A 13,938-nucleotide genomic window follows, 5' to 3' on the forward strand; every position below is an offset into this window, starting at 1 on the left:
CATGTTCAAATGACGTGTATGATTTGTGAGATCATATTTATAATATAACGACTTTTTATACTTGTGCGTGCAAGTATTGAAATATCTCCTGTGCGGCCGTTAATGTATATGTATTTACAACCTGAAAGATGGCAGTCTTTGGCTTCAGCCCCCACGCACATAGTGCGGGGGTGTTTGCAAAAAAGTGCATTTTCACACTTAGTCCAACGTCTTGGTCCTTTGAAGGAGGTGATAGCATAGCAAACTAGGCAACCGGACTATAATGCTTTATCACTTTCACTAAGCCATAGGAGCTCGATGGTGGGGCTACGATATAGCCCCTAGAGGCACCGCGATCTCCGAACTCAGGGCGCGTGTGTGCCTGACCGGGAAGCGGTCCTTCGTCAAAGCGGAGGAATTCTAAACATTCCGATAGTCGATCGAGTGGTTGACCAGTCTCCCGCTATATCATGACAGTCAGTTTTCGGCTTTTTCTACTGAGGTGCTCGCCCGGCCGAACTGGGGCACAATCGCAGTAGTTCTCCTGGTGCCGCGTTAGCCGACGATGCGGAACGTAAGGCAGCAAAACACAGGAGCCGGGCAAACCCAACATCTGACCAAAGACATGATTCGGAGCTGATGCATATAAGGCCTAACTCGAGATGCCGAACACTCCCTAAGGTATTCGGACTTTAGGATAACGGGCAGAACAATGCCCTAAGCCCCTAGTGTCCAGGTGCAAGCGAGAACTTCTGACGCGGCCAATGCCAAAACGCCAGCCTCCTCCTCGGTTATGGTGGGAAACCGGGGGATGAGTATCAACGAGAGACAGTAAGAAAGGTTTATGAAGGGTCTTAATCTGAAAAGAATCCTTGCAACGGGTCCCTGCTGCACGTCTGCGCCTGTGTCTCTGTTGTGCTGTATCCTGGACGGGTGTGGCACGTGGTTCATCTGTAAAAGAGAAGAACTTAGTTTGGGAAAAATATCGTGCAAAAGATGTATTTAAAACATAGTATAATTTGGGAGATGAATAAAACTGAGTTTTATTGGCTCTCATTGTTTATACGTGCAGCCCCTTGTAAAGAGGTATGCGGCTGGGAAGCCCCTTGTTTATCTAAGCCGGACTCGTCTAACCGTGTCCGAGGTCTAAATGGCCTGTTTTTAGGGGCTTTGATCAGCAAGGTTGGATTAATGTGTGGCTGTCAAGGCAGTCTCACGTTTTCCGTGGTCAAGGAACACTTGGAGTTTCCTTTTGATAAGAATATGCCTCGTGAACCGGGCATTTTGAGTGTGAGAGACGCGTAATGCGGTATTGCGTTAAAGCGGGCGAAAGCTTCGCGTCCCCGTGGTGCTTGATGGCCACTTTTGAATGGGGCGATACGGAGGATTAGCTTTTCGCGACGGAAGTTGTCGGGTGAACCGAACACAACTTTTGGTAGTACAAAGCCTGTACACTTGGCATAAGGCCCTGGCGTCACTCCTTTAAAGGAAGTGTTGCTATGGCAAATCTTGGTAGGGTCTATCCCCATTCTGCGGATGGTGTCCTGGTATAGCAGGTTTATATCGCTTCCGCACAATTTATCACATGAAGTGAGTTCACTGTTTTGACCTCTAGTGGGAAAGTCTTCTGTGCTCCGGTCTGCTGCTTGTGGGATTCGTCATCGTCTTTGCTTGGCGTGTCGAGCCCCTTGTGTTCGGCGTTAAGTCGGCCGGACTGCTTGAAGACCCAACAATCTCTGTGGGTATGGTTTGCAGGCTTCCCAGGAGTACTGTGGATTTGACATGTCCTATCCAAGATTTTGTTTAGGTTGGATTGCTCGTCACTGTTGTCCTTAAGGGGCATTGTTTTGTTATTCGGCCGAGAGCTTTTGAATCCGGCATTGACCGCCGTGCTATTTGGGCCGCTTTCCTTATTCCTGCGCTGATCTCTTCTGCGTCTTGATTTCCCATTTCCATCCCTGACCTCGGATGTACTCGGGTCGCTGGTGCTGCATCTTGCTAGCCAGCTATCTGCTCCCATGCAAAAGCGGGTCATGAGGCTTGTTAGTGCGGCCATTGTTCTTGGTTTTCCCTGGCCGAGGTGTCTGGCGAGCCATTCGTCTCGGACGTTATGTTTAAAGGTTGCTAAGGCTTCGGCGTCTGGACAGTCGACGATTTGGTTCTTTTTGGTGAGGAACCTGTTCCAGAATTTGCGTGCTGACTCCCCGGGCTGTTGAGTTATGTGACTCAAATTGTCTGCGTCCGGAGGGCGGACATAAGTTCCCTGAAAGTCTGCTCGAAACGCATCCTCAAGCTCTTCCCAACTTCCAATGGTATTTTCTGGGAGGCTTTTGAGCCAATGGCGAGCTGGCCCTTTGAGCTTGAGGGGTAGGTATTTTATGGCGTGGAGATCGTCTCCTCTAGCCATATGTATGTGTAGGATATAATCCTCAATCCAGACTCCGGGGTCTGTTGTTCCGTCATATGCCTCTATGTTTACGGGCTTGAATCCTGCTAGAAATTCATGATCCAGTACCTCGTAAGTGAAGCATAGTGGGTGTGCGGCGCCCCTGTATTTAGTTGTGCCGTTATCTTCGAACACTCGGCGGGTTGTGTTGCTTCCTGGAGCCTTCTTTTTTGGCCCATAGATGGACCTGACTGGGCCATCCTTTTTGCTAGGGTCCTTATTTGGAAAGTGTGTCGGATTATGTGCGGCGCCGCTTGCCGCTCTTAGCCTGTTATCTGGTCGTCTATCCGGCTAGGTGACCTCTTTCTTTTTTGACTGTGGGGGCTCTACGGCCTCCTCGTCAAATTCGGGTAACAGTTTGTGCTTTGGGTAGCTCTTTGCATGGTGACTGTCGCCGTATTTATCTGCGGTCTTGAGTACTTTGCTCCATCTCATTCTGAGTACGTCTTCCACCGTTTTGAGCTTCCGCTTTTGCTTCTTCGAACTCCTTGCAGTGGCGACGAGCCCTCTGTGAAGGTTCTTATGCTCCGGTGATGTGTCCGGCGTGAGATCGTCTGGACTATTGTTTTCGCCGGGAATGGGTTGCTCGTCCACTGGTTCGCCCTGCTCTACAGCTGGGTCCGTATGGGTGCCGTTGTTATCGAGGCGGGACTTCGGGCGGCGCTTGCATCGCCGTTTTTGTTGTTTTTCGGGGGAATTATCCTTCGCCGCGTCCCATTCTTCCTCGTCATCACTTCCTTTTGGTGTATCCACCATGTATACGTCGGGGGTTGAGGTGGCTTTCCAGTGCCCAGTAGGCGCTGATTCTTGGTCGTCTCCGGCATCGTCGTCCACACCGTCGATGTCTTCGGAAGCGAAGTCTAGCATGTCGGTTGAATCGTCAACAGTGGCTACTAAGTGGGTGGTGGGTGGGTTTTGAATTTCGTCGTCCACATCCCAACCGTTCCGACCGTAGTCCGGCCGGAGCTCTCCTGATAACGAGACATGCTTTAGCGAACTCAGGACGTCGCCAAAAGATGAGTGTTGAAAGATGTCCGCGGCAGCGAACTCCATGATCGGCGCCCAGTCGGATTCGATTGGAGGGGGCGCGGGAGGTTCGGAGTCCGGCAAGGAGTCCGGCACCTTGGAGTCGCGAGCTTTAGAAGGGACAAAGTCGGTATTCGGCTCTATCGCCGTAGAGGTTGCAGCCCCCGAGGCGGTGTCTAACCATCCGTCCTCGATCTGCGCAGTCGGCTCCGAATCGAGGGTCGGAGCGGATTCGTGTGTGGCCTCTAGGGCACTGTCCGGCAACGGAGCTGAATCATGCCCATCGTGACAGTGCGGCGCGCTCGGCTGTGGCTCGAATCTGTTGAAGACCAAGTCTCCGCGGATGTCAGCCGTGAAGTTAAGACTTCCAAATCTGACCTGACGGCCAGGGGCGTAGCTTTCAATCTGCTCCAGATGGCCAACCGAATTGGCCCGCAGTGCAAAGCCGCCGAATACGAAGATCTGTCCGGGGAGAAAAGTCTCACCCTGGACCGCGTCGTTGTTGATGATCGAAGGAGCCATCGAGCCTATCGGTGACGACATTGAGGAACTCTCAATGAAAGCACCAATGTCGGTGTCAAAACCGGCGGATCTCGGGTAGGGGGTCCTGAACTGTGCGTCTAGGCGGATGGTAAAAGGAGACAAGGGACACGATGTTTTACCCAGGTTCGGGCCCTCTTGATGGAGGTAAAACCCTACGTCCTGCTTGATTGATATTGATGATGTGGGTATTACAAGAGTAGATCTACCACGAGATCAAGGAGGCTAAACCCTAAAAGCTAGCCTATGGTATGATTGTTGTTATTGTTGTTGTCCTACGGACTAAAACCATTCGGTTTATATAGACACCGGAGAGGGCTAGGGTTACATAGATTTGGTTACAATGGTAGGAGATCTACATATCCGTATCGCCAAGCTTGCCTTCCACGCCAAGGAAAGTCCCATCCGGACATGGGACGGAGTCTTCAATCTTGTATCTTCATAGTCTTGGAGTCTGGCCGATGATGATAGTTCGGCTATCCGGACACCCCCTAGTCCAGGACTCCCTCAACTACCCCATCTCACGTGATGATCAGACATGGGTTAGTTGATTTGGATCATGTATCACTTAGATAAACTTGAGGGATGTTTATTTAAGTGGGAGTTCATTAGTATTTTGATTAATTAAACTTAATTTATCATGAACATAGTCTTGATAGTTTTGCATATCTATGTTGTAGATCAATAGCTCGCAATATAGCTCCTATATATTTTTGATATGTTCCTAGAGATAACTAAGTTGAAAGATGATGGTAGCAACGATGCGGACTGGGTCCATGATCTGAGGATTATCCTCATTGCTGCACAGAAGAATTATGTCCTTGATGCACTTCTAGGTGACAAACCTGTTGCAGGAGCAGATGCAGAGATTATGAATTTTTTGCAAGCTCGATATGATGACTACTTGATAGTTTAGTGCACCATGATTTACGGCTTAGAACCGGGACTTGAAAAACATTTTGAACGCCATGGAGCATATGAGATGTTCCAAGAACTGAAAATTGGTATTTCCGATTCATGCCTGTGTCGAGAGGTATGAGACCTCTAACAAGTACTTTGCCTGCAAGATGGAGGACAATAGCTCAGCCAGTGAGCATTTACTTAGAATGTCTGGGTACTACAATCGCTTGAATCAAGTGGGAGTTAATCTTCCAGATAAGATAGTGATTGACAGAGTTCTGTAGTCACTATCACCAAGCTACTAGAACTTCGTGATGAACTATAATATGCAAGGGATGAACAAAACAATCCCCGAGCTCTTCGCAATGCTTAAGGCCAGAGAAGTCGAAATCAAGAAGGAGCATCAAGTGTTGATGGTTAACAAGACCACTAGTTTCAAGAAAAAGGGCAAGGGAAAGAAGGGGAACTTCAAGAAGAATGGCAAGCAAGTTACCACTCCCGGGAAGAAGCCCAAAGCTGGACACAAGCCTGAGACTGAGTGCTTCTACTGCAAAGGGACTGGTCACTGGAAGCGGAACTGCCCCCAAATACTTGGTGGATAAGAAGGATGGCAAAGTGAACAAAGGTATATTTGATATACATGTTATTGATGTGTACCTTACTACAAAAAAAATACACTTCCATGATGATACGTGTTTGTCACAGTAGGTCACGTTTTCTGTCATACATGTACATCCATGACGATTTTATGACAGAAGTAGTCATACATGTGCTGTCGTAGAAGTGTTCCATGACATTACCAAAATTATCATCACGGAAGTGTCCACTTCCATGACGATAAATGACGCGTCATGGAAGTCCTTTCGTCAAGGGTAACCGACACGTGGCATCCACCACAATAGGTTGCCGTTAAGCTACCGGGTCCGGTTTTGGATCCAATAACCCTTGGGGATTTTCCATGTGTAAAATTCTCAATGGCCAGAGGAACCATGTGTCGGCTGACCGTTGGGACAGATGTCATCCACTCATTGGACAGGAGGCGCCTATGATACGTCGACACGTGTCACGGCCCAACAGAGGCCCATTCCGATGAAAAGGCCAACTCGTTTGACTTGGTCAAAAGGTAGCGGGCTAGCCCACGGAAAGCCTGTTAACAGCCTGTTCGTATATAGCCCATTTACGGCCCTAACTCACGGCCCGTTACAGCCTATCCGAATTAAGTCCAGTAGCTTCATCTATGCCATCCAATATGATTCCAGCCCGTTGTAACTTCCGGCCCATGTATGGCCCATGATGTCTTTCGACCCATATGAGGCCCTTTGTAACTCTTGGCCCATTAATGGCCCGTGGTGAAACTGGCCCGTAATGAACAGTGTACTGCTTTATAGCCATTAACGGACCATTATTCCATTGGGCCGTTTCCAACCCGTGTTATCTTTTGGCCTTCTCAAGGCCCATTTATTCTTGGGCTCATTTCCAGCATTTGGTTACTTACGGCCCGTTACTGGCCTTTTCTGCTTGTGGGCCAAATTCAGCCCGTGGTTACAATCGGCCCGTTTGTGGCCCTTTAATCCGTTGGGCCCTTTTCATAGCGTCATCAAATACGACTGATCAATGACAACCCGTTATGGTCGGCCCATGAACGGATGATTCTAACTCTAGCCCGTTTACGGCCCATAATGCGGTCTGTTATTGGCCCATGTTTGGCCAATCGATCATACGACCCGTAGAAGGCCCATTAATGCTACGACACGTAGAAGGCCCATTGATGCTACGACACGTAGAAGGCCCATTGTTTCTACGGCGCGTAGAAGGCCCATTGTTTCCACGGCCCATAGAAGGCCCATTTTTTATACGGCCCGTAGGAGGCCCATGGTCACTATAGTAAATATGTAGCCCATGGTTATTGTGGCCTAGTTTTAAAAAATAGGTTATTGCGGCCATTAGCAAACCACAGAAAACGAACTGCACTGACTACAAGAAAACAAATAAACAACACAACAAGGAAATAAATAAGCAAGCAACTTACGCTAGGCTATCACGGCTATTACACATATTACATCCACTGGGCATCAAAGTTCACCACCAGTGCAAATATAGGGAACAAAGCAGCATATCACATACACTGGTTGTCAAAGTTGGTGACCAGTGCAAATAAATGCCGCAGCAAAACAAGTCCATAACTGAAACCACTTTAGAAGAGCTCAAGAAACAATACCCTGGGTACCCATAATGGTGGCAAGATGGTTAGCAAGCTTATTAACTTTCTCTTGTTTGGCGCTTAAATCCTCTAGCGCTTGCTATTTCACTAGAAAGTATGAATTCTGCAGGGACTTCCTTAGTCCTTCAGCTTCGTGTCGCAGCACATCTGATCGATGTCTTTCAACTTGAAGTTGAGACTCAAGAAGAAGAACTGATTCAGGCAGCGAGTTCGAAGAGCTTGTGCCAGCAGTAGTGGCCAGTAACTCGAACACTACATCAAGACATGACTTTTGGGTTCTCTCACTATCGTCAAGATAGTTTTTATCAACTTTCTTGGAGACTATCAAGGATGTCTCGCTATCTTGAACCTTATCTGCATTACTTCCTTTACCATTGCATAATGGTGCCACTCTTCTACAATATTTTGTCCGCATTCAAAAAGAGAAACAAGCAGACACATCACAACTTTACCATGTTGTATATGAAACTCATTTTGGCAAATCAGTTCAGTAGTAAAGTGGACATGATAACAACATGAAACAAACATATATCTATGTACCATGGTCACTGTATGGTCTATATCATTCTAGTTTTTGTTGCCAAATCAAGATAGAGACACAGTTCAAATAATATCTGTTTAAGACAAAGAAGAATAGACAGAATATAAGTGTGGGAAACTATAGAGCAATAACAACACTTGTAATGTGCATTAGTTGAGAACATAAATGTTTATTCAATTGAAACTAAAATCAACATAGAGCAAGTTACAACAGCAAACCAGTTAAAGAAACAGGTTTAAAACATACCTGTTACGCCATTGGAGTTTCAATTCCATCCTTCAAATATGAAAATAGTTGGTATGAGTAAATACAACGATGCAAGAGCAAAGGAGTATGGACCATAGCTACAGAACCTGACCTGAGAACAATTCTTCTTCTGCTTTAAGTGTTGAGTTGGGATTAAGAGTGGTGGGTCCTCGTGCTTTGGGCACTGCAGTTCCCTTACTAAATGTTTGTGTTTGGGTGCTCTATGGTGGAGACAGTGTTGTGTCAACTGGAACTGGGTTACTATCTGCTGGGGTTGGGGTTAGAAGGCGTGTAGCTGGTTCTTTGTCCAACTGGGTAGGGGTACAATCTGTGAGAGTCTGGGTTATGTGTGGTGGGGCTGGTTCTTGGGCAAGTACAACCGTGGTTCTATGTGCATCGGCTGGTAGCACTATCTTTTCTGAAGACCGTGTTGTTAGGGAAAAATTAACAACAATATGGCTCTCCCCCACCCCCACCACGGCGACCTCCACCACCTCCGACGATCTCCACCCCTAGCCACCAAATTTTAGTTTCTCTCCGATAGATCTCTCCGGTGTCTCGAGATCTATACGTTCATACCCATCTTTCATGGGTTCCAATGATGGTTCCACCCTTGGCTTGGACTTCTCCAAGGGTTTGGTTTTTGCTGAGAAGGTTTTTCAATCCACGGGCTTTTCAGTGCATCCCATGGAAGACTCGGAGATCTTCACCATGGTGGTCTCTTTTGGACGCCATTCTTTTCGTTTGAATGAAGATTCGGTGGCTGCAGCTCTTGAGGCAGCAATTGGCGGCTCGGGCATTGATTTCATGGTTTTCTTGATCAAGGATAAGGTATTTGGCTTTCAGGTATCTTGCAAGGCTGTCGCCATGATCATTATTAGTCTGAGATCTTTTGCTTGTGATCATTTCAAATGTTACTTTCATCTTTGGAGTAACGGTGGACCGAATTGGAGTTGTGAGTTTAGGCTTTGGAAACTTCAATGTGATGCCGAGTGGATTCTCGTTAGTCCTTCTAAGTGGCGTGCAGCTCTTGGGGTTCTAGCCATGCATTCTAGGCCATCAAAATCCCCATTCAAATCTTCAAGATCTGTTGGCAAGAAATTATCGTTTGCGGTCTTTCAAAATTATAATGCTTGTCGAGGTTATCGATATCCAGCTACGGAAAATTGTATTCAGACTACTGAAGATGCTGGATATTCTATCCCTCCACATGAGAGAGTTGTCATCCATCCCGTGCTGCCGGTGAGCCTCCGGTGGACGTCGACGAGGCCATCTCTTTCGTTTGGTACGGTTCAGGATCTTCTGCCGCTTGCTGATCGCTCGCCGGCTATCTCGGGCGGTAATTCGGGTGCTTTGAATGTGGACGTGGCAACACGTCCCACGGGCCCTGGGCTTATCTCTGTTGGGTCCGACCGGGCTGGCCCGGCTTCTTCTGTGGATTTTTTTGGGTAATTTGGATATTCCTTCTTCTTAGCAAGCCAGGGATGATTTTGAGGATTTAGTTTCTAATATGGTTGATGAGGTTCTCACGTGTCAAAAGTGATTGAGGAAGGGGCACTTTGCGGCCACTTGCACGTCCAAGTTGTGGTGCATCTCTTGCCTCCGGACGGGTCACGTCAAGAAAGATTGCAACAAATTTGCACAGGTTTTGGGACTTGTTTGGCAACCTAAATCCGCTAACGCTACGGCTTCTGAGGCGCGCAGCGAGAATATCTCTCTAACAACACTTTTACCAAACTTGGACCTCCCTTCCTCTTCTGCATTAACTCCCTCGTCCAGTTCCATCAGCCCTCGCCCCAAGACTCCCTCAGCCTCGCCGCCTGAAACCCCTCCTCCGCCGTTGCATTCGCCGTCGTTGGAGGCTGAACCTTCGGCTCCGATGGCGAACTTTCATATGGATCCTCAGCTCTACGTCCCTGCTGGCCACCATGTCATCGATGGCGGAGAAGATCGCCTTCCCAGAACTTTTGTCTCGCCGCATACCCCAATTGTGCGCCGCCATGAGGAGTTTATGCTTGCTGAGGTAATGCCTATCCCCCAACCAGATGAGATTGGAGCTGCTAGAGAGGCTGTAGTTCAATGGTTGCAAGAGCATGGAGTTCTAGTCAGATCGGCTCAGCCTTGGATTCGCTCTGTGGGGCTGTTTGAGCTACGCGACGCTGTTGTTCATTTCCATCTACTGCAGCTACCGCCGCAGCCTCTGGGTAATGACCGCTTTGTGCGTTTTATGAAGCATGACAAGGGTGAGTCCTTCCGCGGCGCTCAGGGTTTCTGTCAAGGCCTCCTTATGTTTCTTGGCATTCCCTTGGATCTTTGCAATACCGAGTGTATCCGAGCCGCTGTCAACACCTTTGGCAAATTCCATCATTGGGTCAGCGAGGATCCTTACTTGGTCACGTCTTTGGTGTTTGCCTCTTTCCCTGAAGACATTCTGGTGCCACGTGATGTGGTGTTCATGGATTTTGCACCCTATGGAGGTGCAAGAGTTTCTTGGACTGCTCCCCTGTATATCTTGGGTGCAAATTTTGCTGAGAAGATGCCCCAAGATGAGGATTGGATGCCCATCAATGGCAATCTGCACCCTGTGCCTGGAGTTCCTTTTCCTGAGCTGCCTCCTTTCAATTTACCTACTTTTCCTGCTTTGGGATGGAACGCAGTGCCCCCTCCTCCACCTGCGCCTTTGGTCAATGAGATGGCTGATGACAATTGGGGAAATTGGGATGACAACGTAGCCCCATGCAGGACCAGGAATCAATGGTGGTTGATCTGTCGGCACAGCCCAGCTCTGCTACTGATGCCCAGGTGCCACCTGTTGCAGTTATTATACCTGATGATGATCAGCCTGAAGCCCCTGTTCCTCCTCCATTCAATGAGGAGATTATTCGTGATCATTGGGCCATTGTGGTCTATCAGCCTTCGGTGATTAGAGAGGAACTTGCTCTGCCTGCTGTGCCTTATGGGCCTCCTCTACCTCCGGACATGATCTGGAGAAGATCTTTTGAAAGTCTGCTACAAGCTCCTATGGTTTTCTCTATTCCCAAGCCAGTTTCAATGCAGCCTCTGTCGCCTATTGTTTTGTCAAAGAGAAGCTGGGATTTCGCTTTCTCTGATTTGGATTTGCCACGCCTCACTTGGAAGGACCAGGAAGCGGTCAGGCCAGTCGCTAGAGCTCTGTTCGTTGATTCTGCTCCTGATCAGGCGATTCCTCCTGCGACCGTGGTGAAAGCAAGAAGGCCACGACAACCTTTGGCGCCAACTCCTATTGTTGATACTTCTGTCAGAAGTTGCATTCGTAGCTCTGTCCAGCGGGATGGTTTCAAGCCCGTTTTCCATGAGCTTGCTATCCAGCCCAAGAGGAAGAAGCCCAAAGCGAAGCCTTTCACGGCCCAGGACACTGATGAGCAGGCTTCTGAAGAAATCCCTCCGGCAACACCTATTGCGCGGCTTCAGGAAATTGGGAGAGAGTTGGAAATTGATGCCACTCTCCTCTATGTGGATGCACTTATGGTGGACCCACTCGCTTCTGCCTCCGTTATTCCAGATGTTTAGTCTGCTCTTGGTCTCCTGGGTATGGCAGGCCCTTAAGCTTGCCTATTTTCTGTTTTATGTCTGTCAGTTATGTCATGAACCTTTTTATATCCGTGTGGTGGGTCAGACTTTGTTCTGCTATTTTGGTCATGTGACATTGTGTGTCACATGGTTTATGCTTCCCAGTGTATGCTTTAATGAGTAACTTATGTAGAAATTGGAATGTGCTGTGCTGGAATGTTAGAGGTCTGAACTCTGAATCTAGGCAGAGAGCTGTCAGACAGAAAATTGAGGAAAGCCAGTGTTCTATAGCCTGCTTGCAAGAAACTAAATGCTCTTCCTTTGATTCGAGATCAATTAAGAGCTTCTGCCCTAAGAGATTTGACTCTTTTGCCTGCTCTCCTTCAATAGGGGCTTCTGGTGGTATCCTTGTGGTTTGGAATTCCTCTGTTTTTATTGGAACACTAATTGAAGTTCAACAGTTTGCCCTTGTAATTCAGTTTACCTCCAGGCAAAATAATGAAAGTTGGACCTTGGTTGTTGTCTATGGTCCTTGTCAGGGTGAAGCTAGGGACAACTTTATAAATTGGTTATACAACCTCTGTATCCCCATTGATGAGCACTGGTTATTGCTTGGTGATTTTAACTTCCTTAGGTCAGTGGACAATAGAAACTTACCTGGCGGGGACATAAATGATATGTTTATCTTCAATGAGGTTATTGGACATTTGGGACTTCTTGAACTCCCAATTAAAGGTAGATCCTACACTTGGTCCAATATGCATGACATTCCTCTTCTGGAGCAGTTAGATTGGTTCTTCACCTCAGTAGATTGGATTTCTGACTATCCAATGACTGAGGTTTTGCCCCTGGCCAGGACTGCCTCTGACCATATCCCTTGCTTAGTTTCAATCAAGACAACCATACCTAAGTCAAACCTTTTTAGGTTTGAAAATTATTGGTTGGAACTGGAAGGCTTTATGGACTGTGTTGAATCCTCTTGGCTAGTCCCTTCTAGGAAAGCTCACATTACTGCTAAGATTGCAGACAAGTTTAAGCATCTAAGAATGTGCCTTAAGAGATGGCAAATGAATGTTTCCAAATTGAAATTACTGATTACCAATTGTAATCATGTCATCTTTCTTCTAGATGAGTTGGAGGAATGGAGGCCCCTGTTTAGGGCTTTAGGCAGGAATCCAATTTCAGGAAAATCGTGAAGGTTCACTTGGAAAAGCTCCTGCATTTGCACTGCATGTACTGGAAAAAGAGATGCACTATCAGGTATATTAAGGTTGGGGGTGAGAACACCAAATTTTTTCATGTAATGGCCACTGAGAGGCACAGGAGAAACTCAATTGCTAGTCTTAAATTACCTGATGGCTCTGTGGTCTCTGATCATGATCAAATGGCTGGAATTATTTGGAGTTGCTTCAAGAACAGAATGGGCATTTCTAGAGGGATTGTAATGGGTTTTGATCTATAATCTCTAATAACTCCAGTGGATGGCTTGGATGTGCTCACTAAACCTTTTGAAAAGGAGGAAATGGATGATGTGGTCAAGCATATGCCGGTGGATAAAGCACATGGGCCTGATGGCTTTAACGGCCTTTTCTTTAAGAGGTGCTGGCACATAATTTCAAATGACTTCTATGATCTGGCTCATGCTTTTCATGAGGGGACTGCAGTTCTGGAGAACATTAATACCTCTTTCATTACTCTGATACCCAAGAAACTCTCACCTGAGGAAGTGGGAGACTATAGGCCTATTTCGCTCACAAGCATGGGTCTGAAATTCCTTTCTAAGATGGCTGCTAATAGGTTTCAGAAGATTATAATGAAATGCATTCATAAGAATAAGTATGGTTTCATTAAGAGCAGAACAAATCCATGACTGCATTGGTTGGACATTTGAGTATCTGCATCAGTGTCATCCGTCAAAGAGGCCAATTGTGATTCTCAAATTGGACTTTGAGAAGGCCTTTGACTCTGTTGAGCATGAAGCTATCTTCCAAATTCTCAGGCACAAGGGTTTTAATGAGAAGTGGATCCTATGGATGAAGCAGCTACTTGCCACTAGTACTTCTTCTGTCCTTCTGAATGGTGTCCCTGGGAGGAAATTTATTTGCAAAAAAGGAGTAAGGCAGGGGGACCCTATTTCTCCTCTGCTTTTTGTGATTGCTGCTGATCTTCTGCAATCAGTGATTAATGATTTGTTCAGCAAGGGTATCCTAAAGCTACCTATTCCTTGTCATGATCAGGACTACCCTGTCATTCAATATGCTGATGATACCCTGATCATCCTTCCTGCTGACAGGCAGCAACTTTTAGCCCTGAAAGATATGCTCTTGGTGTTCTCTCAGTCCACAGGTCTTGATTTCAACTACCATAAATCTTTTATCATTCCTATAAATGTTGACAATGCAGTCATGACAGATCTTGCCACTGCTTTTGGATGCCAAATTGGAAAGATGCCTTTTACTTATCTTGGTTTGCCTGTGGGTACTACAAGGC

The sequence above is a fragment of the Triticum dicoccoides genome, chromosome 5B, assembly GCF_002162155.2.
Source record: "Triticum dicoccoides isolate Atlit2015 ecotype Zavitan chromosome 5B, WEW_v2.0, whole genome shotgun sequence".
Taxonomy (NCBI): domain Eukaryota; kingdom Viridiplantae; phylum Streptophyta; class Magnoliopsida; order Poales; family Poaceae; genus Triticum; species Triticum dicoccoides.